At 37.3% G+C, this 23,076-nt stretch overlaps 1 pseudogene; it reads right to left on the reverse strand.

The window, feature by feature from the left end:
* Window positions 1–2,062: 2,062 nt before the first annotated feature.
* On the reverse strand, window positions 2,063–3,285 carry LOC111153224 (annotated as a pseudogene).
* Between the last annotated feature and the right edge of the window lie 19,791 nt (window positions 3,286–23,076).

Genomic DNA, 23,076 nt, shown 5'->3' on the forward strand with positions numbered 1-23,076 from the left:
TAGAGGCTGGCGAGTCCACAATCTGAGGGTACACTGGCCAGCTGGAAAGCCAGAGGAGATGATGTTAGTTCAAGTCTAAAGTCTGAAAGCAGTCTACTGACAAAATGTCCTTCCTCTCAGCCCTCTGTTGCTCTTTTTTTTTCGATGAAGGCTTTTAACAAATCAAATGAGTTCCACACATATTATGGTGGGAAATCTGCTTTAGTTAAGTCTATTGATTTGAGTGCTAATTTCACCTAAAAAATGCCTTCACAGAAATAGAATATTGTTTGACCAACTATCTGGGTATTATGGCCTAGCCAAGTTGACACATACAACTAATCATCACAGGGCATATAGATTGGGATTCGACTCTTTCTTTCTAGGAAAACCAGAGCTCTTTATTTAAATTGTCACTTTCACCACAGAGATCTATTGATACCAGAGGGGTATTGCAACTTTTTGACCATCAAAAAAGAAAGAGAGAAAAAAAGACCTTGCTATATACTAAGCCACTAATCCTAGAAAAATGTGTGCTGTGCATCTGCATACCAGAGAAGGTCCTCCAAGTGATCTTTTGTAGGACAAAGAAGATCGGTTTCTCTGGATTAGAAATCTTGAACCCATTCTATGACATATGGGATACCCACATGAGCAATAGCACCTGAAGATGTGACAGGTAAATAAAAATAAACTATAAACACCTAGAATTGAAATCAAGATGCTGATTGCAATTCGTGAATGAATGTTTTTGTGTAGGCTCTCAGACCCAAATGTTCATCTTTTCACCAACTGGGATCATGTAAGCCAGGACAAACAAAAACACTGAGGCTAATGGTGGTGTTCTTACTTTCAGACAAACTACAGGGAAGAACATTGTTTGACAAGAGCAACATTCAAACAATTTTTCTATGTATAACTAAGTCAGTTTACAAATTCCATTCTTGTGTCACATGCTTCTGGGTTCATAAGAAGTCCTCATTAAGTCTGTTAGGATTAAAACATAGGATAAGCTTAGCAATCTTTTCTGATATCTCTCTCAACTTAACCAACCAAAGTTGTTACCCCATGCTGTTATCAATGTGTGATCCTTTATACAATATATATATGAAAGAAAACCAGCTAATTATTCATATATTCAATTAATTTTGAATCAAGTAAATGGAGATCTGCTTAACAGCTCAAGAATAAAGTTATATCTGAAAGTGGCTTAAGAAGAGAGAAGGTAAATGTAACTAAATGTCAAGAAACTGAGAGAAGAGTGCTTAAAGAAAGTAAAATTTAGAATATAACATATATGGTGGTGGTTTAATTTTTTGTGTCAACTTGGCTGCCGTAATGCCCACATATTTGGTCAAATATTCTGGCTGTTTCTATTAAGGTGTTTTTGATGAGGTTTACATTTAAATCAGAGACTTATTTATGTACTGATTTATTTATTTAATAGAGAGAGAAAGAGAGAGAGCACAGGCCTAGGCGCAGGCAGAGGGAAAGGGTGAAGCAGGCTCCCCTGCTGAGCAGAAAGCCCCATGCAAGGCTCCATCCCAGAACCCTGAGACCGTAACCTGTGCTGAAGGTAGCTGCTTAACTGAATGAACCACCCAGGCACCCATAAATCAGTAGACTTTTTTAAAAAGCACTTTATTGAGATATGACTGACCTGTGAAAAGCTGTACATATTTAATGTATACATGTGAAATCATCACCATAATAAAGCCCTTCGACATATCTAACTCCTCCTAAAATTTCCTCCCACCCCCTTTATTAGTAGTAGTATTGTTTTTTGGCTTGGTTTGGTTTTTTTGTTTGTTTGGTTGGTTTTTTGTTTGTTTGTTTGTTTGTTTTTCCCCAACGAGTTTATTTGGACAGGGAGGCTCTACATCTGAAAGAAAGTGTTGGGGGGCACCTGGGTGGCTCAGTGGGTTAAAGCCTCTGCCTTCGGCTCAGGTCATGATCCCAGGGTCCTGGGATTGGGCCCCACATCGTGCTCTCTGCTTGGGAGGGAGCCTGCCTTCCTCTCTCTCTGCCTGCCTCCCTGCCTGTTTGTGATCTCTGTCTGTCAAATAAATAAATAAAAAAAAAAAGTGTTGGGACTCTTGGTGGTGAAACATGGCTGGTGCTTGCCGTGCAGGATTCAGTGGGGCCCCGGGAACTTGATCTTGGAGTCGTGGAACCTCTTGACTGCTGCTACGCGGCCCTTGCTGGCTGGAAAGTCCTCCGCCTCCCCCATCTGCATGGAGTGCACCCCGGATGTGGTGCAGGATGTCCAAGTCTGGGTAGCACTGCGGTTGGCCCCTGCCGTGGGCGGTTCCGGGCGCCCCCGGTCCGTGCGTGGGTGCCCCTGAGGGAGTCCTAGCGCAGCCAGGTGAGGTTCTTTGCCTGCAAGAGGGACTTCTGGAATATCTGTCCACAGTACACAATTTCCCCTGAAGACTTCATTTTCTTCAGCTGAGACAAAGTACCAGAAGCAGGACTTGGCGACATGATGAGGTGCAAAGATTCGCATTCAATGGAGGGTGGAGTGTGGCATTTGGGAGGGGGCAGGCAGCACCCCACCACTTTGTACTCTTGCCCTGTGCTCCAGGCCTTCGGGGCTCACTCTCCACTCTCACCTCCACCCAAGAAAGGGCCCCCTTATTATTATTATCATCATTATTGTTATTATTATTTTATGTAGTAAGAACACAACGTAAGATCTAGCCTTTTAGTGAACTTTAAGTATACAATACAGCATTGTTAGTTGTGGGCACTGTTCTGTATAGTAGATTTCTAAAATTTATTTACCTTACATAATTTAAACTTGGCATCCTTTGGCCATCTACCCTTTGTTTTCCCTCCCCTCACTCCAGTACCAACATTCTACTCTCTGCTTCTGTAAGTCTGACTATTTTAGATTCTACATGTAAATAAATTATATTGTATTTGTCTTTCTGTGTCTAAATTATTTTATTTAACCTTTTCCAGGTCCATCCATGTTGTCATAAATAGCAGAATTTCCTTCTTTTTTTTTTTTAAGGCTGATAACTACTATATTATATGAATATACAAAATTTTCTTTGTCCATTCATCTATCAGTGACATTTAGGTTGTCTCCATACATTGGCTATTGTGAATAAGGTTTCAATGAACATGGGAGTACAGATGTCCCAAGATTCTGATTTTGATTCCTTCAAATAAATACCTAGAAGGAGTGGGATTGCTGGGATTGCTGGAGAGTTCTCTTTTTAATTTTCTGAGGAACCTCCATACTGTTTTCCTTAGCGGCTGCACCAGTTTACATTCCCACAGCTGCTGTACAGTCCACATATTCACTAGTACTTATTATCTCTTGTCTTTTTTATGATAGTCATTCTAACAAATGTGAGGTGATATCATGTTGTCCTTTGGATTTGCATTTCTTAATGATTAGTGATGCTGAGCATGTTTTCATGTACTTATTGGCCATTTCTTTGGAAAATGTCTACTCAGGCCCTTTGCCCATTTTAATTCTATTGTGTGGTTTTTGCTACTGAGTTGTATGAGTCCCTTATGTGTTTTGGCTATTAACCCCTTATATGATTTGTAATCATTTTCTCCCATTCTGTAGGTTGTATTTTTGTGGTGTTGTTGTTAAGAGAGGTAAAGAGAGAGAAAGAATGGAGGAGCAGGGGGAGAATCATAAGAGAACATATTGGGGCTTAATCTCACAACCCTGAGATCATGACCTGAGCTGAAATCAAGAGTTGGATGCTTAATGAACTGAGCCACCCAGGTGTATCCTGCAGGTTTTATTTTGTTAGGGGAGTCATCAAAATGATGCTGATGAAATTTGTAAATTCTTCTACAGTGGTCTATATTTTAAGAGGTCTCACCGCCCCCTTCTTTTGCTTTAGTCTGTGGGCAGTGTTTTTGTTATATTCTGGGTTGTTTATACTTCAAAGACAAGAAAAGATTTACAACTTTAAAAGGCAGAGAAACAATGCAAGTTTTCTCCTATGAGTTTTGGGGTAATTACTATTTTAAAGACAAAAGGATGCACCTGCCCTCCAGTCTTAAAAGTTTATGAAGGGGCCCTAACTGGGTACAGTCATATGTACCATGCAGGTGTTCTCCACACCACATCACTATCTCACGGCTATGTACTTGAAGCAGTCTATGGGATCAGGAAAGGCAAGTGTAACCCATATTCTAAGGACAAGGGAGGGGGTTAGGAGCCTCCAAGTGTCTGGGTTCAGCTCACAGGTCAATCAGTGGCCACAATGATGAGGAGAACAAAAGCAAGAGAAATATAGCTTAAATTAAATCTCCCTGCAGCTTACAGCCCACTGACAGATACCTGAAACATGCATAACGTAACTTTTGTCAAGGAACTTGTGATTGCCTTAGTGCCTTAGATTGATTATATTGAACTCCTCTCCCTGAGTAAGGGTTTTAAATATGCCTTGGTTTGTATGGACACTATATCTAGCCCAACTTAAGCTTTTCCTATTAATGTGCAAACCAGACTGCCACCATTAGGTGGTTAAAATAATGAAATAAAACCTATAGATACCCTCATAGACAAGGCAGTCCTTAGGAAAGACATTTCAAAAGTCATGGCAGGCAAGACTGAGCAAAAGAACATGACGTTGAATGGTGGTTTCATCTCCCATATTAACCACAGCAAAAGGGTTGGTAGGAAAGAAAAATGGAAAGTTAAAGCAGCAGATTAAATTATTAACACGTAAAACCACCTTGGCCAGGTAGACTGAAGTACTATCATAGGCTTTAATACATTTGAGTGATCAACAAGTAGGTCCTATTCTCCCATATGCCTGACAGAGGACCCATGCCGAGGCACCCAATACCGTGAAAGTATGGAAGTCATGGAAACACCCATTTTCCTTATTCTCACCATAGATCAACATGTTATACTACTGAGAGCACACTGGAATTTACAATGGGACATCTTGCTGTGATGGGTGAGTTACTTCACACCTAGCGTGAAGGGGAACTACTCAATCTCCACTAGGATCTCATTGTTCTTCTTCAAGATGGACCTATTTAAATGTTATACCTGAAATGGAGCATGCACCATTGAAAGAGGGGAGAAGGGTGGGGGTCCTGGTCTGGCATATCCCACCCCAGTCCATCTCTTTACTCCAGATGATGCTGCCTCTTCCACCTAACATGTATGGTATGTAAAACCAAGTCGGGTTCCTAAAACTACCAATCTCCCTCTTTCCAAGGTCAGGTGGACACAATTTTCCACTTGTACAATAATTTGGCAGCTATCTTTGTATCCTCAATTTGCCTGAGGATGGTATAGCACACATTGAATCCTTTACTAAATTCTCCAAGCGAGCCTTAGCTGATAGCCAACAAAACCTGTCTTTAAAGAACACCAAAATGTCTCTCATGAGAAAAGCTGTCTTCCAAAATGAAGACCCTAAAACATTATTACTCCCTTTCAAGAAAACATCTGTACCATAATCCAGACAGAATGTTGTGTGTTCATACCTCATGAATCTGCTATTGTATCCTCTTTATTAAGTCACACAAGGACACGAGTAAACACCCTGAGTGCTACAACCCTCAGTTTAGGGAACTTGATAAAGCAATAGTCCAGGTCTTGGGGCTCTGAATGGAAAAAGTTGTCACTGATTTTGGGAATCGTAGTCTAATCTGTTTCCTCTGGCATGTGCCTGATTTGTGGCTATGACAACTGTCTCCTGTGCAGCCAGGTAGCCATCAAAAGAGACACTTCTATGTGAGTGAAACCCCTTGTTGACCACTTAGGGTCCATGGCAGAAGAGGAGGGCATGTGAGATTGTAAGAGCTGGTCGCAAGGGGTGGAGTGTTGGGGGAAGTCATCGAAAAGATGACTTTCATGATTTTGGGGGGAGGTGCAAAGGTCCATTTGTCCTGTTGCTACTCCAGAGAAGACTTGTATGCAAGTTCACTTTGCTTCTTAAAACTGCCACCACCTACCAAAATGGAGGGGGCTGCCTCTTTCTTTGGTCTCTTCCTGCCCTCCATGTTCAGGGACCTGTTTCTGATTAGACCCAGGAAGCTCCTGAGGAGGTTACAAACCAACAATGTTGATTGTTTATTTTGTTATGCAGCAGTTTTTTAGTTTGTTGTAGTCCAACTTATTTATTTTTGCTTTTGTTGATGGTGCTTTTGGTGTCACATCCAAAAAGTCATCACCAGGACCAATGTTAATGAACTTGCTCCTATGTTTTCTTCTAGAAGTTTTATGGTTTTAGGTCTTATACATGTCTTTAATCCTTTTTGAATTAATTTTTTGTGTCTGGTGTAGGATAAGGGTTCAACTTCATTCTTCTGCATGTGATTATCCACTTTTCCCAACACTCTTTATTGAAAAAGATAAGCTTTTCCCATTGAGTATTCTTGGTTCTTTTGCCAAATAGTAGTTGACCACTTATGTGAGGACTTATAACTGAATTACACTAGAGTTACTGATTATAAGTAGTTACACATATAGAAACATCTGAAAAGGGGCCCCTGGGTAGCTCAGTCAATTAAGCATCTGACTCTTGACTTCAGTTCAGGTCATGATCTCAGTGTCATGAGATCGAGCCACACATCTGATTCCTACATTCAGTGCAGTGTCTGGTTGAGATTGTCTCTCTTTCTCTCCTTCTGACCCTCCCCCTGCTCTTTCTCTCTCTAAATAAATGAAGGAAGCAAGGAAGGAAGGAATAAAATCTTTAAAAAAAGAAACATCTAAAAAAATTGTCAAATATTAAAGAAGTACACACACTCCGACAAGTATTTTCTCCAAGAAAAAAAGAACAAAGTAACCTGCTCTAGGTGAGGGACTTGAGGACCATGTTGGATGTTGGGGTTCATAAATCTGCAGTGCAGTTCCATCAACTTGCATACTAGAAACACCAGAAACAGAAGGACATCTTTCCATCCAAGCTGAATATAGATACAATAACCTTCTTGGAGTAGATGAAAATATGTGCAGAATTAAGGCAATGGAATATTACTCACAAGTTTAAGAAGCAAGCATGAATGTTAAGATAATTTTATGAGAAGTATATAAAACAATTTAGGAGGCATATGTTGCCCTCCAAAATGTATTTCTTTTGAATTTCTGTATAACAGGAAGAGAAAGGCATGAGAGGAACAATACTTAAACACGCAAAGAGAGCTGCCTATAATGAGACAAAGTGTAAGACGGCAATATGAGCATAGGGACCTAATCTTTCTGTTTCAGACACTCCAAGTCCCCAGTAGATCTGAAGAACACAGTGTAGCTTGGATATCCTTCAGGGCAGTTGCTGCACTGCTGCTGGTCACACTGTTGGGAATTACTAAAGAGCTATAGACAGTTAATGACGTCCCCTATTTAGACTATGAGAGCTAATATGTCTGAAATTTTGTGCTTTTTCTCAAGTTGGCTTGGAACATAACATTACAATTTTAGAAAATTCATCTACACAGTTTTTTTCCAGAGTACATGCTAATTCCTAGCAGGTTGGGCCAGAATGGGCCCCTACGTCCCTTCACATAGACATAGACAAAATTAGGTATGTATACCCATATATTAGTATACGTGTGTTGGTGTGTTAAAAGGAAGAGTTATAGATAGATAGCTACATTGCTCAATGATCACTAGCCAGCCAGATATCGTACATATGATAGATAATAAACAGATGATAGATGGATGATTAGATATAGAAGTCCGTATATAATATGCAAGTTACCAATATCATGAACTTAATGATAATTTGTATTTTCTTTATGTATTTGTGATTTCTTCAATTTTTCTAAAATGAATATTATTATTTTATAAAATAAGTAAGAAATCAAAACTTTTAAAAATTTTTCAAAGCTGAAGAATTTTAGAGTGATGAACAGGTCAAGAATGAAGCTATTTCTGGAAATGGCATAAGAAGAGAGATGATAAATGCAACTGAATATCCAGAAACTGAGAGGTAAGTTACAGTTTTTGAACATTGTAATCATGTGGGATGATGGTGGAAACTAGGCTTTAAAAGAGGAAAACCTGTTAAATGTGTGCCAAATTCTAGGTGAATATGGAGAAATAGTTTGGAGGCTATGCAAATGTGGACAGCTGCGTGACTACAAGGAAAAAGATATCCTTGCAGCATGTAGAATAGAGCATGCAAACGACAGTGGGAAACTTACAGAAACTAACCACTGCTTTCTCCACTCCTAGAAAGTGACAGAATGAGGATTGCTTACAAAAAAGCTACAGATGTATTCTATCCTTGGAGTAGTTGAATGAGGTGAAGAGATGTTAAAGTGATACAGGTTTTATAAACGATGAAACTCATTCTGGAAGGTACACAAGCCTGCCTGGAAGACAGAGCAGTGGCAAGATGACAAGTTAGCATAGGAAGAACGAGAAATTTTTAAAGTAGAGACAAAAATTTACCAAAGTAGTTTCCATTTGCAAAGATAACCAAGCATGCCAGGACTTGAAAGAAAAATGTATAATTCTAGGAGAAAAGATACAGTTGTAGGAGAAAAATAAGGAGAATGCAGAAATGGGAGATGAAAGTTTTCATGTACCTATATTGTCTTGAATTATCTTCCTGTGTCACAGAAACTTCCAGAAGCAATCTCAAATATCTTAAAGCATGCATTTCCTAATGAATCATTGCCAAAGTTGCTTGATATACCTTAGCTGCTGGGTACACACCTTAGAACATGTTTACTGTAGAAAAGGTATTTATCAGGAATAGTGATACCTTGTGAATGACACCGGAGCAGTAGAATAAATAAAATGAAACATGAACCACGAACCACAGAATCCAAGGAGCTCTATGAGGTTCTATATTGTTATTGCTTGTTCCTAGGAAATACGCTAAATGGCAGGGAGTAAGGAAATTTATAGCAGAAGAGATGATTAGGTAAATCACTGATCTGCAGATGAAAACTGTCTATGTGTGTAAACAAGTCATAATGAAATTACTGGCCCAGAGACCTAAGGATATATATCTTCGGTTTACCTGTCAAAACTTTGTAAACGGCCCCCAAACGGTCTTATTCATATTCTCGATCTTCTTGATTAATACTTCACTATTTATTTTAGTAAACAACCTTTATTAAAGTGAGAACAAGTGAGGGTCAATTCTCAGTAAATGTTAGAATCAGTCATGAAGCTACAATATTTCAAAGCCTTGTACTGGAGTAGAAATAGCCTGATAGAAAGTGGCAGTCTAAAGACATAAGCAACAGATCCAGTGATTGCTAACAACCTGGATACAGGATTGAGGGCTGAGAGAGAAAGAAGCCAGTGAGGAAATGAGGAGAAGACATTAGATTTTAGAACTAACAAAGGGTAAAAGGGACAGGAAGTCTGGGGTTGCCAGCTGAAGCAAAGTTAGCTGATAATGTGTGTGGTGAGAAGCTAATTGGAAATCGGTGGAGGAGAGGGAAAAAATAGAACCAAGAAAGGGAAGAGCTGAGTTGTGAAAATCAAACCTGCTTTCCACAGCACACCCTTGTTAACCCCAACAGAGGTGCTGCTGAATGTATCAAGGATCTGAGCTACTGAACAATAGTTCTGTGGAAAGACTCTTTAGGAAGTCTTTGAGCCAAACCCACTTATTTTCCTAAGAAAGCTGAGGTCAGTGAGGCCAAGTTACTTTAAAAAAAAAAAAAAAAAAAATCCCACCATCGGTTAATGCCAAAAAAGGAAATAAACTCAGTTTTCGTACGTTTCAAGCAAGAGCTTTTATTTTTCCTTCAAATCTCTGCCCCAGTTATAGCATTTTTCATTTGTCAATTAGGCAGAAGTGGACCAGGGCCAGGGAATGAGATTTGTCAGCAAAGACCGAGAGAAGTTGGCATCCCCTTACAGTGTGATAAATAAAGGATTTAGAGGTAAAGCTCGTGTAAAAAAGTGCATTAGACAATTCAGAAGCTCATATTACAAAACAGATTTCTCCAAAGCCATCTGTTCCCACCAGTTGTGTATGGAAGAAAGGGACAGGGCTTGCTGTATTTCACGTAAAAGGGTGCGGCCTGTACCAGATTACAAAGTGAGTCATGACTAATTTATACTTCTCTTTATCATTTCTTGTTAAAGCTTGATATTAGAGGGGCACCTGGGTGGCTGTTGTTCAAGTGCCTGACTTCAGCTTAGGTCATGATCTCAGGGTCCTGGGATCGAGCGCCTGCATCCAGCTCCTCACTCAGCAGGAAGCCTGCTTGTTCCTCTGTCCCTCCCCGTGCTTGCACTCTCTCCTTCTCTCTCTCAAATAAATAAATTTTTTAAAAAAAAACCCTCATATCAGAGTGAATTGTGTACTGCTCACCGTCTTCTCCGAAGACCCTATGTACTATACATATTAATCAGGGTTCTATTTTCCTAACTGTTGCTCTAGCATGTTTCAGTCCGCTAATCTTTACTTCTGATAAACTTCAGATGGCATTTTGAGATCAGAGATAGAGACTCAGGACACATCCGCGTAGATATTTTGAGTTTAGGCTACCCACAAACTTGAGTTTTGTCCTGTTTCACCTAATAATCTGTGTTATCAACCCTGGGTTCTGTCTAGCCTGTTTTTTGAAGATTTTATTTATTTATTTATTTAGAAGAGACAGAGAGAGCATGAGTTGGGGGAGGGGCAGAGGGAGAGAGAGAATCTCAAGCAGATTCTGTGCTGATTGCAGAGCCTGGTGCAGGGCTCAATCCCATGAACCTGAGATCCTGTCCTGAGCCCAAATCAAGAGCTGGATTCTTAATCAGTTGAGCCACCCAGGTGGCTAGCCCATTCTTGAAATGAAAATCTTTACTGGTCCATAACAGGTATTTGATGAATTGGAGCAAAAGCTTTTATTCAGTTGCACATATCTGTTTTAGCAAAATTAGAAAGGTAACAATGCACATAAAAGCATGAATTTAGCCTTTAATGAGATATTTCAGTAACAGTCTACAATATCAAGTAGAAATATAGAGCTTTGCTAGGTTTTTCAATATTCTCTGTGAAAATCTTCTCAGATATTAAGAGCTGTTTCTACCAAAAAAGGTGAAGCAAAGTGGTCATTAAATGCACCTGTTATGATAGATAGGCTTTCTTTACTGAAAGACTTCTCAGGAACTTTAATGTTACTATACCTGCTTACATGCCAAGATAGTATCCAGAATTTCCAGAACATATTTGGTGGAAGAATGGTTACCCTCTGTTCCAGTGATCTCTGCTGCATAACATAGAGCCTCACATACATCAGTCCTTATGAAACAATGTATATAAGTATTGTTACCCTTCACATTTCTGGGATTTGCCTGGGTTAGGCAGTTCTGGCTTGGAATCTTTCATACAATTGCAGTATGACAGTGCCTAGGGCTTGAAACACCTGAGGGATCATTTTCTCATGTCTGGAGGTTAGCACTGGCTGTTGCCTGGGACCCAAGCCAGGCATCAGCTGGACCAGACACACAAGGTATCCCTACAGGGACTGGACATTCCCTCACAGCACTGCCTCTGAGACCTGGGTGGAAGTTGTATTTATAACCTCACCTGGGTCTGAAAAGTAAGAAAATAACACATACTTAGGTGATTTAACACCTGTGATCCCACATCATACAAAGGGTGAGTGAATGCAAAGTGCTACTTCCCTGTATGCTCGATTGGAATTTCCCAGGAGCTGAGCAAACCTGAGAATCCTTCTAGTACTTTCATCCTATACCCGGGGTGACCATACTTCTTGTCTCACCTGGGACAAGCCTCCATTTACTCCTGTTGTCTTGGCCTGACTATTGGAATTACCACTTTTCATTGTCAGTATGGTCTGATTTGGATGGTAAATTCTATAGTAACTCATTTATCCCCAAACTCTAGATTGGATACTTGCAAGACTTTCTATTCAATTGTAGTTTTTGCTATGTTCATCACCCTCCTCTCAATTTCTATTACTATGCCTGGACTTTTGTAATGTTTCAGGGTGTAAATTTAGCTTTTCTAAGCCTAAGCTTTCTCTCCTATAGAATATTTTGCATTTCTTATTTAGTCTGATCTTTCTAAAACATGACTTCTGTCTTTCTTTGTAGTCTTCACGAATTTTCCCTCCCTTTAGCCACCCCAGCTCTTCACAGTAATTTCGCTGGTGTTACTACTATAGAATCAATCTGCCTCATACTAGCATTTGTGTTAATCCTAAATAGTATAGGATGTAAGATGTAAGGTGTAGTCTCTATTCCTCTCCAGTAAAGCTTATTCATAGGAATTGTTGCCCCTTCTAGACTCAGGAATAAATGGTCTAGTCATACCTACTAGATTTCTATAATGTTTTCTGAGTCCCTCTTGCTGTCTAGACCTTTGTATCTCTAGAAAAACATTCTAGATGCAAGTTATGTGACTGATAGGACTCCTCCAACTCAACCAAAAATTGGCCTAGTCCACTGTCTGGTGTTTTTGATTTGGGATTTTGTTAATTTTTTGGTAGAGAGAGATGTCCTGATGCCTTCACAGTCCCACCCTAAGACCTGAGCTCTGCTTCAGACCCAAATCAGTGTGAGACAGTGCATCCATGGAAAGTCCTCACAAAGAGCAATTGCCTCCTTAATCTTGCAGAAATCTGAAAAATTACCTTTGCCTGAATTCTCTACTATTTTGTTCTGAATTGAATTTGTATCTGATTCATTGGCCACCTAAATTATTTGCCAAATCATATACTATCTTCTCCACCCACTTGTATCCCTGCAGTCAGTCTTGTACCCAAGTAACTTTCCTGAGCATCTTTTTTGTCAAAGTCCCCATAAATAGACCGTATTCTGTATCTAAATATGTACAGATGACACTGCAAATTTATTACAGAACAGGAGACCCTACATAACTTACCTTCCTCTAGGGGCTCAGACTTCCTTCCTATAATCCCCAAAGCAAATCCCTTTTACCCAGGTTAGTCTAGCAGTCCTTTTCTCACTTGTACATAGAATCTAAAAAAGATTTTTAAAAAGAAGTTGAACTCATAGTAACAGTAGAATGGTGATAACCAGAGCCTAGAGGGTGGGAGAAAAGGGGAGATATTGATCAAAAGGTACAAACTTTCAGTTATGAGTAAGTTCTGGAGACTTAATGTATAGCATGGTGACAATAGTTAATGTGTTGTAAACTTGCAATTTGCTGAGGCAGTAGATCTCTAGTGTTCTTACTACAAGAAAGAAAAAGGTAACTCTGAGAGGTGATTAGTTTGATTATGGTAATTATTTCATAATGTATACATATATCAAAACATCATGTTGTGCACCTTAATATGTATACAATTTTTATTTGTCAAAAAACTAATAAAATCAAAATAAGTAAGAAAAATACTTTATACTTCATTACTCATATCTATCCTTTTACCTCCCCTACTTAGATACCATCAAAACACTGGTGGTCCCTGACTTACAGTGCAATGACTTACGGTTTTTTTGACTGATAATGGTGTGAAAGCGATACACATTCTGTAGAAACTCTACTTTGAATTTTGAATTTAGATATTTTCCTGGGCTACTGAGATGCAATACATTATTTTCTCATGATGTTGAGTAATGGTAGCAAGCCATAGCCCCTGGTGAGCCACCCAGGTCACAAGGGCAGACAATTGATCTTACAACCATTCTGTACCAATACAATTCTTCTATGGTTTACTTTCAGGACAGTACTCAATACATTACATGAGATATTCAATACTTTATTGTAAAATGGGCTTTGTGTTAGATGATTTTGCTTAACTGTGGACTCAAGTACGTGTTCTTAGAACATTTAAGGTACACTAGGTTAAGCTGTGATGTTGGGTAGGTTAGATGTATTAAATGCATTTTTTCATCATGGGCTATTTTCAGTTTACAGTGTGTTTATTGGGACATAACCCCCTTGTATGTCAAGGAAAATCTGTATTGTAAAATCTTCAGGGCTTCGTTTTCCTGTGATTCCCAAGCAATACCTTGTATCTAGTATGGTGCTCACAGTGACAGCACTCTCACCAGCAATAAAATTGTTCAATAATGTGGTAGTTCTATTTTTAATTTTTTTTGAGATCCTCTGTACTGTTTTCCATAATGGGTGTACCAACATACAGTCTCAGCAACAGTGGACAAGGGTTCCCTTCTCTCCATATTTATGCCAGCATTTGTTATCTCTTGTCTTTTTGGTGATGGCCATTCCAACAGGGGTGAGGGAATATCTCATGGTGGTTTTAATGTGCATTTCCCTAATGACTAGTGATGTTGAGCATCTTTTCTTGTACCCATTGGTCTTTTATATGTCTTCTTTCAAGAAATTTCCATTAGAGTCCTTTTCCTATTCTTTAATTGGGTTACCGACTTTTTGCTGTTGAATTATATGAGTTTTTTCATGTTTTAGATATTAACCTCTTATCATATCTACAGCTTGGAAATATTTTTTTCCCATTTTGTAGGTTATTGTTTCACTTTGTTGATGGTTTCTTCTGCTATGCAGAAACTTTTTAGTTTTATGCAGTCTCATGCTTTTATTGCTGCTGCTATTGCCCCGTTTTAGGTGTCATAAAAAAAACCATAACCAAAATCTATATCAAGCTTAATTTTTAAATTTTCATCTTTGAGTCACATGAATTCAGGTCTTCCACTTAAATCTTCAATCTTCTTCAAATTAGTTTTTGTGAATGGTATAAGATATGGGTCTAGCTTTATTCCTTTACATGTAAATATCTAATTATTACAGCACTATTGATTGCATAGATTGTCTTTTCTCCATTAAGTATACTTGGCTCCTTTGTAAAATATTAATTATCTCTATATATTTAGGTTTATTGCTGGGCTCTCCATTCTGTTCCATGGTCTGTTTGTCTGTTTTTATGCCAGGACTATACTATTTAACAACCATAGCTTAGCAGTATAGCTTGAAATCAGGAAATGTGATTCCTTCTGCTTTGTTCTTATTTCTCAGGATTTCCTTGCTATTTAGGCCCTTTTGTGGTTCTGTATAAATTTTAGAAATGTTTTCTCTATTTCTATGAGAAATGCCATAGAATCTTAATAGAGTTTGCATTGAAGCCATAGGAGGCTTATGGTTGGGAATTTAAAACTAGATTTTTAAACAAGATCAAATAAACACAAATCTTAAGGGAAATTAGGGAATTCTTAGAACTTAATGATAATAGAAATATTACTTAGCTCCCACAGACAAAACTCTATGTTCTCCAGGAGGTTAAATTGATAAACACAGGAAGGGAACTATATTCCATCTGGAATCATTAAGTTGGCCTAAAAGAGAGAATGGCAAAGATCCAAGGATTGTTGAAGACATCCTCTCATTATCAAAGCAGGAAGTAGGTGGGCCTCCTCAAACCACTAGATCAACTAAACAGGAGAGAATAGATGGATGATTTCCTTATCAGTCTTATACCTGTTAGTAGAACACCCAGAGTTTGGGGCACTTTTTCTTTTCTTTTAAAAGAGAGAAAAAGACAATGAGAATATTGAGTACATAAAATAGTAAGGGATGATAGAAACAGAATATTGTTAATAAAGGCAAAATATTACAGAAAGGAGAGGCTGGAAATACTAAAGATGAGTACCAACATTATAGTTTTTACTTTAGCATTTACCTCCTTTGACAGTCTAGATCAGTGATTTTTAACTCTTATTTAGTCCACAAAATCCCTCAGAAAGTTTGAAGACATCCATGGATTTTATCCCAGATAAATGCAAAATGAAGAAGAAAGAAGAAGAAGGAGGAGGGGGAGGAGGAGGACGAGGGGGAAGAGGAGACCAAAAAGAAGAAAAAGAAAAAGAAGAAGAAGAAGTAGTAGTAGTAGTAGTAGTTGTTGTTCTGCCTAGATTTTTATGTAGGGAATACTGACTCCCTGAAGTCCATTTATAGATCTGGTTTCAAAATCAGTGTTCTAGAACATACACTGATTCCTGATATTAGAGGTAAACTATAATAATGTTAACCAGGAGGCTGTTTCCATCCTGTTGTAATTGCCATCAACACCCCCTCAAACTAACCAGCCAGGACAGAGGGAGGCCTTGCCTCTCTAACAGGCCTCCTACATCTATTTTCTTTGTCAGCAAGACCCACTTCCTGACAAGGTGGGGCAGCTGGTCCTGGAACATTTCATCCGTTTTCTAGAACACCATCATTCTATATTGCATCTATTTAGTCATTTTCAAAGCCCGAGAAGTTCACTAGGGATGGTGAGGAAGCCAGGAAAATGAAGTAGACTGACTGGAATTTTTAGGTGCTGGTCTCAGAGCAACAGACTGTAACTTTAGGTAATTCACTTAAACTCAGTTTTCTCATGTGGAAAATAACACAGCCAGTAAGATGATTTTTAATTTTCTTTTTTGCACTTTAGATGCCTCTAAGAGAAGGTGAGACAAGACTTGGGTTTGGAGGGTCTAGTAAGATCAGTAAAGAGGGAGAAAGTCAATTCTACATTTTTGGTAAACCTATATTAAGACTCCAGAATGTGTTAGGAATTGGCTTTAAAATTTTCTATGAAGAAACATACATACGAAGTTAATTTCTTTTAAAGAGTGTGGTGTATTACTTTGAAGCAGGAATGCCTTCCATTTGTAATATACTGTAGAACATCTATTGAAAATAGATAAGCCACCAAGATGTTTTCTTCTTTCTATTATCTCTGTAGGACTATATTCTCAGGTAAGCCATATCAAGCCATAAACATTTCTGTTTTGTAGGAATATTCTCAGTGTGTCACACGGGAGAATTTTGGGCTCCTGCTTTATCTTATTTTTCTGAACTTAACTCTTTATGTTTCCACAGAACAATAGAAGCACACAGTTGTGACTATTAAGGTGATGAAAATACAAAGTAGTTAAGGTGGTACTACTTTTTTGTAAATTTCATATATATATTTATATATTATTTATACATATATAAATATCATCATATGTAAATTATACACATTTATATAAAATTATATATTAATATGTTATATTAATATACTCACATTTATGTCTTCACTTAAAATAGACCAACTTCCTGAATAGATACAAAGAAAAAGCAAAACATCTTTCCTGACATTGAGGAGCTTATAGTCTGTCATAAAATTCAAACATTTTCTGTTCTTTATTGCCTAATATTATTTTAAGTGTTATTCCATTTATTTAGCCATTTATAATTTTAAAAATGTTTATACTAACACGTCTTCATTTAATTTGACTTAAGTTCACAAAATAAATATTTGATAATGAATTTTGAACTTTGCTTTGCCTATATAGGCTAAAAAGACAGTAAAAGCCAAAGAAAGGATTTTTTTTTATGTTTTTCTTTTCTTTTTCCTTCCCCCACCCACTTCTTTACTGGTAAATCTTTTACACATCTTGTGTGAGTCTAAGAAATCAAATATTGAACTGTTAATTTTAAAACTCTTCAAGACCTAAATCAAGTTTTCATATTTTTTTGAGTGTCTATTATCCTTGTTCTTAACATTTTTTTAATGGTGCTAAACACACATGACATAAAACTTACCATCTTAACTATTTGTAAATGTACAGTTCAGTAGTGTTAAGTATATTCCCATTGTTGTGGAATCCACCTGCAGAACTGTTCTCATCTTGTAAAACTTAGTCTCTGTACCACAAAAAAACTCATTTCCCCCCTCCCTTAGCCCCCGACAACCACCATTCTACTTTCTGTGCCTACGAATTTGATGACTTTAGATACCTTATGTAAGTGGAATCACACAATATTTGTCCTTGTGTGGCTGGTTTATTTCACTTAGAATAACGTCCTCAAGATTCATACATATTGCAGCATGTGACAGAATTTCCTTCTTTTTAAAGACTGAATTGTAGTCTAATGTATGTATATAACACAATTTCTTTATCCATTCATCTGTTGATGAACATGGGTGTTGATGAACACCCATTGGCTATCGTTAATAATGTTGCTATGAATAAGGTGTATAAATAACTCTTTGAGACATACGTCTCAAAGTGTTATTTTATATATATATATATATAAAATATATGTGTGTGTGTGTGTGTGTGTGTGTGTGTGTATATCTCACCAGAAGTGGGATTGCTGGATCATCTGGTAATTCCATTTTTAATTTTTGGATGAACTGCCATACTGTTTTCCACAGTAGCTGGGCCATTTTTCATTTTTGCCATCCAAAGTGATCTACTGAATCAGTGCAATCCTCAAATTCCAAATGGCAATTTTTACAGAAAAGAAAAATCCATCCTAAAATTCATATGGAATCACAAGGGATCCTGAATAGCCAAAACAATCTTGAAAAAGAACAAAGATGGAGCTCTCACACTTCCTGTTTTCAAAAGTTACCACAAAGCTAAATAATCAAAACCTTGGTGCTAGCATAGAGACACATGGACCAATGGAATAGAATAGAGTATCCAGAAATAAACCCTCATTTATATGGTCAAATGATCTTTGACAATAGCTCAGGGGTAGAGCATTTGACTGCAAATGATCTTTGACAAGAGTACTAAGACCATTCAATGGTGAAACATACTCTGTTCAACAAGTGGTGTTGGGACCTTACATCATATATGCAGATTAATTCAAAATGGATCAAAGACCTGCATGTAAAACCTGAAACTATAAAACTCTTAAAAGGAAACATAGGGGGAAACCTTCATGACTTTGGATTTAGCCATGATTTCTTGAATATGACACCAAAAGCATAAGGAACAAAAGTAAAAATAGATATATTAGAAAGATATATTAGACTACATCAAGATTAAAATCTTCTCTGTATCAAAAGATGCCATCAACAGAGTGAAAAGACTCTGGAATGGAATGGGAAGAAATACTTGCAAATCATATATCTGATAAGGGATTAATATCAAGAATATATATAGTACTCCTATTCCAACAATAAAAAACAACCCAATCAAAAACAAAACAAACAAACAAACACAGGCAAATGACTTGAATAGAAGTTTCTCCAGAGAACTTATACAAATAGCCATAAACCTATGAAAAGATGTTCAACATCACTCAACATTAGAGAAATACAAATCAAGACCACAAGGAGATACCACCTCATACCCATTATGATAGTGACTATATTTTTTAAAAAGCAGGAAAAAAGTCTTCATTTTCTAAAGTTTCTTATAATGTGTTTCTAATTTTATGCTCCGCTAGCATGAGCAGTAGCCTACACCAGCACATTCATTTTTAGCAAATGACTGTATTGAAAAATAATTTCTATTGCCACAATGTATGGAGACTATCCATTTGCCCACTAAGTTTTCTATGAGGGCATACATAACATGCTGACAATAAAAACAGAACAAAACAAAAAAAACTGGATTTTCTTGACACGCCCACATTTTTAGGCATGCATCTAGAGCCAGCTCCAGTAAAACTAATGAAATGCAGTATGAAATCAACAGTAAAAGTCAGAAAAAAATCAGTGGCTTGATTCTAAGGCAATCCAGTTCCAAAATGAAATAGAAAGTGCTGGAATTTTATGAAAATTTTCAGCAAAGTCACCCTGGAAATTTATGAGGAGATTTATAAAGTTGGAAGTTAGTTCCCCTGAGGTTTGTTACCATAAGTTTTGGCTCAGACTGCTTTAAAATGTCAACACTCTGGTCCCTGGTTCTTCAGGCACCGCCTCCAATCATGTTTCAAACAGTAAATGCTTCCATAGAGCTCTGTTGGTTCTGAATCAATGTTTCTCTCTATTAACTAATTATTGCTATTACTAGTAATAATCATGTAGTAAAATTGCTCAAGTTTCATAAGTGAGCTAATCTCATGATATTTCTGGAGGAATTCCCAGAATTAATAGTTAAGCTAAATATGTAGGGCTTGCCAATCACAAAGAAAATCAATGGAATATAAGAAACACATGACGGTAATGTAGGACAGAACTGTATGCACTTCTTGTATAAATTTCCCGTTTCTTGCTGAAGATGCATGGCTATTTCTGGGCCTAGGAGATAATGTATAAGTAAGCAAAGTTGCTTTTTGTAATCTTTACTCTGTTATCAACAATTTTCCCATCACCATTCCATTTTTGGGGTGGCTTTTTCCATAACAGCTCAAGAACTGAGTGTCTTTGTGAATTTAGTGACTATTTTTTGATTACCCATTATATATGGGCAATATTCTAGGGACTAGAGATAAAGATAAGGGTACTAAGGGTACTTGTTTGGTCAGTTGGTGGACTATGGGACTCTGAATCTCAGGGTTGTGAGTTCAAGCCCCACATTGGGTATAGAGATTACTTAAAAGTAAAATCTTAAAAAACAAAACAAAACAAAACAAAAACAAACAAACAAAAAAACCACACAGAGACTAATGGGACATAATCCCTACTGTCATTTAACATTACAACCTAAGACATAAAATAAGACAAATTTGAAAAAACCCTAAAGGCAGAATGCAATAATTATTGTAAAAGAGATTCATGCCAGACTAGATATCAGATTTGCTTCGTTCCTGGACAACAGCTGCATGTCAGATTACCATAAAGCCTTTCCTTTCTTCTTCAATACAGTTCCATCAAAGCAAACTGCTTATAATAACCCATTGTATATTAATAATATTTACTAAATATTCATATTATTCCCAAAAATAAATGATAATAAAGAAAACATAAGGAGTGTATATTTGGGAGATTTACTTCACTAAATGCCTAGAGTCATAAATGCTTTTTAAATATGAATCTAATTTCATTTAGATTAAGTATGGTTGAGTTCAGTGTGTGGAGGCAAGAAAAACAAGGCTGTACCCCCCTCGAGTCTAGCCCAATTTCCAGAGACAAATAACTCAGTTCCTTAAGCCCTAATGTCACCCTCCCCTCCATAAACAAAACTGAAGGAGGCTAAGGTAGAAGGAAAAGTAAATAAAGTTAAATTTTTTCTAAACCCAAATCTCACTAACAAGGACGCTTGATAGCAAGAATGTGACATTCCACCAGGAAACTCCCAATTGTCTTCATGCTAGTGCCTCATTAAAGGGAAAAACGGCCTTGGCTTGATAGTAGCCAGGCCTTCAATATCCTGACAGTCTTCTTTACCCTGATAGCCCTTCTGAACACCCCCTTTGTCCTCACCCACTGCTGAGTCCACCCCTACTCTGCTTTTAAAAACTCTGACTGTAATCTGGCTCGGGGTCCAAGTCCCTACTCCGCTGTGTCGGGTATACTTGGGCCCAAGCTTAAGCTTGTCAAATAAACCCTCATGCGATTGCATTGGTGCTTGGCTCCTTAGTGGTCTCTCAGATGTGAAAACTTGGGTACAACAAGTGAAATCAAAGTGCTAACATTACATAGCTGGTAATACCATTAACAGAAATAAGAAGTACTGGGAAACACATGCCTGAGGGAAACATAATGAGTTCAGTTTTATATATGAGTTTGGTGAGGGAGACCATCAAACAATTGAAAATGTAAGAATTGGACTCAAGGATAGGACTGGCATTGAACAAATCTGAACATTACGTACATGTAAGAATTTGTGAGAATGGATGATAATCTTAAGTGAGAAATTGTAAAAAGAGAAGATAGTTGTAGAATGCGTTTAGTGTAAAAACTGAACTTGGAAGACTAGAAAGAAAAATGAATTCAGTTAAAGAGTGTGAGATATGAGACAAAACTGAGGACATTCTCACAGATAACAAAGAGGGTGCTAACATCATAAAGATAGGAATGATGAATTGTAGGAAATGCAACTGAGAAGCCACAGAAGATGAAGTTTGAAAATAGAAGGTAGATAGAACCAACCATTCTTCTTAATAGAGAGAACGCATCTATTCACAGGAGCAGAAATGGGGGAGAAGTGGAGATTTGAGGTAAGTGGATAAGGTGCGCAATAGCCATGTTAGATAATGCAACAGGAAGACAGTTCAATTCACAAATTGTAGAACAGCAAGGAAGAACAGACTGGCATTGAATACTTCAGTGGGTAATAGTCAAGTCTGGAACTACATTCTGCAGTTATCCACTTCTGTTTTAGGAACATATTTTAAATACTGGGGGTATTACAGAAATAAGACTCACAATTCAATATATTTATTTGTATTTTTAAAATATAACCTCAGCTCAGTGGAGGAATGCAGTATCATGTGGGTTTGTGTCAATTTCGTAACATTAAAATGGTCTGGTTTTCTCAATTTCTTACAGTTATAATCAGCAAGTGGTCTAGCTATTTAAGGCAGTCATCGCTTACAAGTAAAATGAGGCTCTGCAGGCATTTAAATGCTCAACAACTTTCAGTGTCTGTTTTTATGTAATTATTCACTTATGACGCAATAGTCAGATACATCTCTGAAAACAAATGCTTTTAAATTTTAATTTAAAAAGAAAAGAGCAAGTGCAGGCCACAGAAGAGTTTTAAAATATGCCTTTTTAACCAGCAATAGTTCATTTTAAAATAAGCCAGATTTTTGCCAAGATCAGTGTTTCTTCAAGATGAAGGTAGAAATAGATTTATATGTGTGCTCTTGTACCTCTACATAGGTTCTTAAATAATTTTGAGCAGTTATGTATTTATCTGGGGAAATGAATCAACTTAGAATAAATGCATGGTTCCAAAGTGGTTGTTTCACAGTACATTTAGTTCTGATATTTTTAAAATTAGTATTTCACAGAATTTAGAATAGTTTGGAATTCCATGTAGTTTAGATATCAGATAAACATATAGACAAAGTGAAAATGTGCAATATTTTTTATGTAGGTGAACACAATGTACCTAACTGCAGAATTAAATTATCTGATTAATTTGTAATAGATAAATTGTATAACATTTTCATATCTTAAAATGGTTTCAGATTAATATTTTGGTGAAATAAAATTTTCCAAATAAAATTCTACAGAAAAAAATTAATACTTCAGTGAGACTGGTATATTTACAATACTTCCCACAGTGATATTTGACAGTAAAAACAAAGAAAGTTCGCAATGTGAATTTTTCTAGGTTAAGCTCTCATAAGGTTGAGTGGCATAAGTTTATAGTATACTCTTCCAAAAATTAGTATGACTTTTGTTCTGATAAAAACCATAAGACAAGTAATATCACTTCCACTTTACACTCTGATGTTGCCAAGATCACTCAAGTATTAATTGGATGAGCCAGAAATTTGATGGGATTTTTGATAGGCACCCTGACAATTCCTGAGAACAATTCAGATATGGAAAGAGAGGAAGGAGGGATTACAA

The sequence above is a fragment of the Enhydra lutris genome, unplaced genomic scaffold (assembly GCF_002288905.1).
Source record: "Enhydra lutris kenyoni isolate GAN:26980312 unplaced genomic scaffold, ASM228890v2 scaffoldscaffold3, whole genome shotgun sequence".
In the NCBI taxonomy this organism is placed as follows: domain Eukaryota; kingdom Metazoa; phylum Chordata; class Mammalia; order Carnivora; family Mustelidae; genus Enhydra; species Enhydra lutris.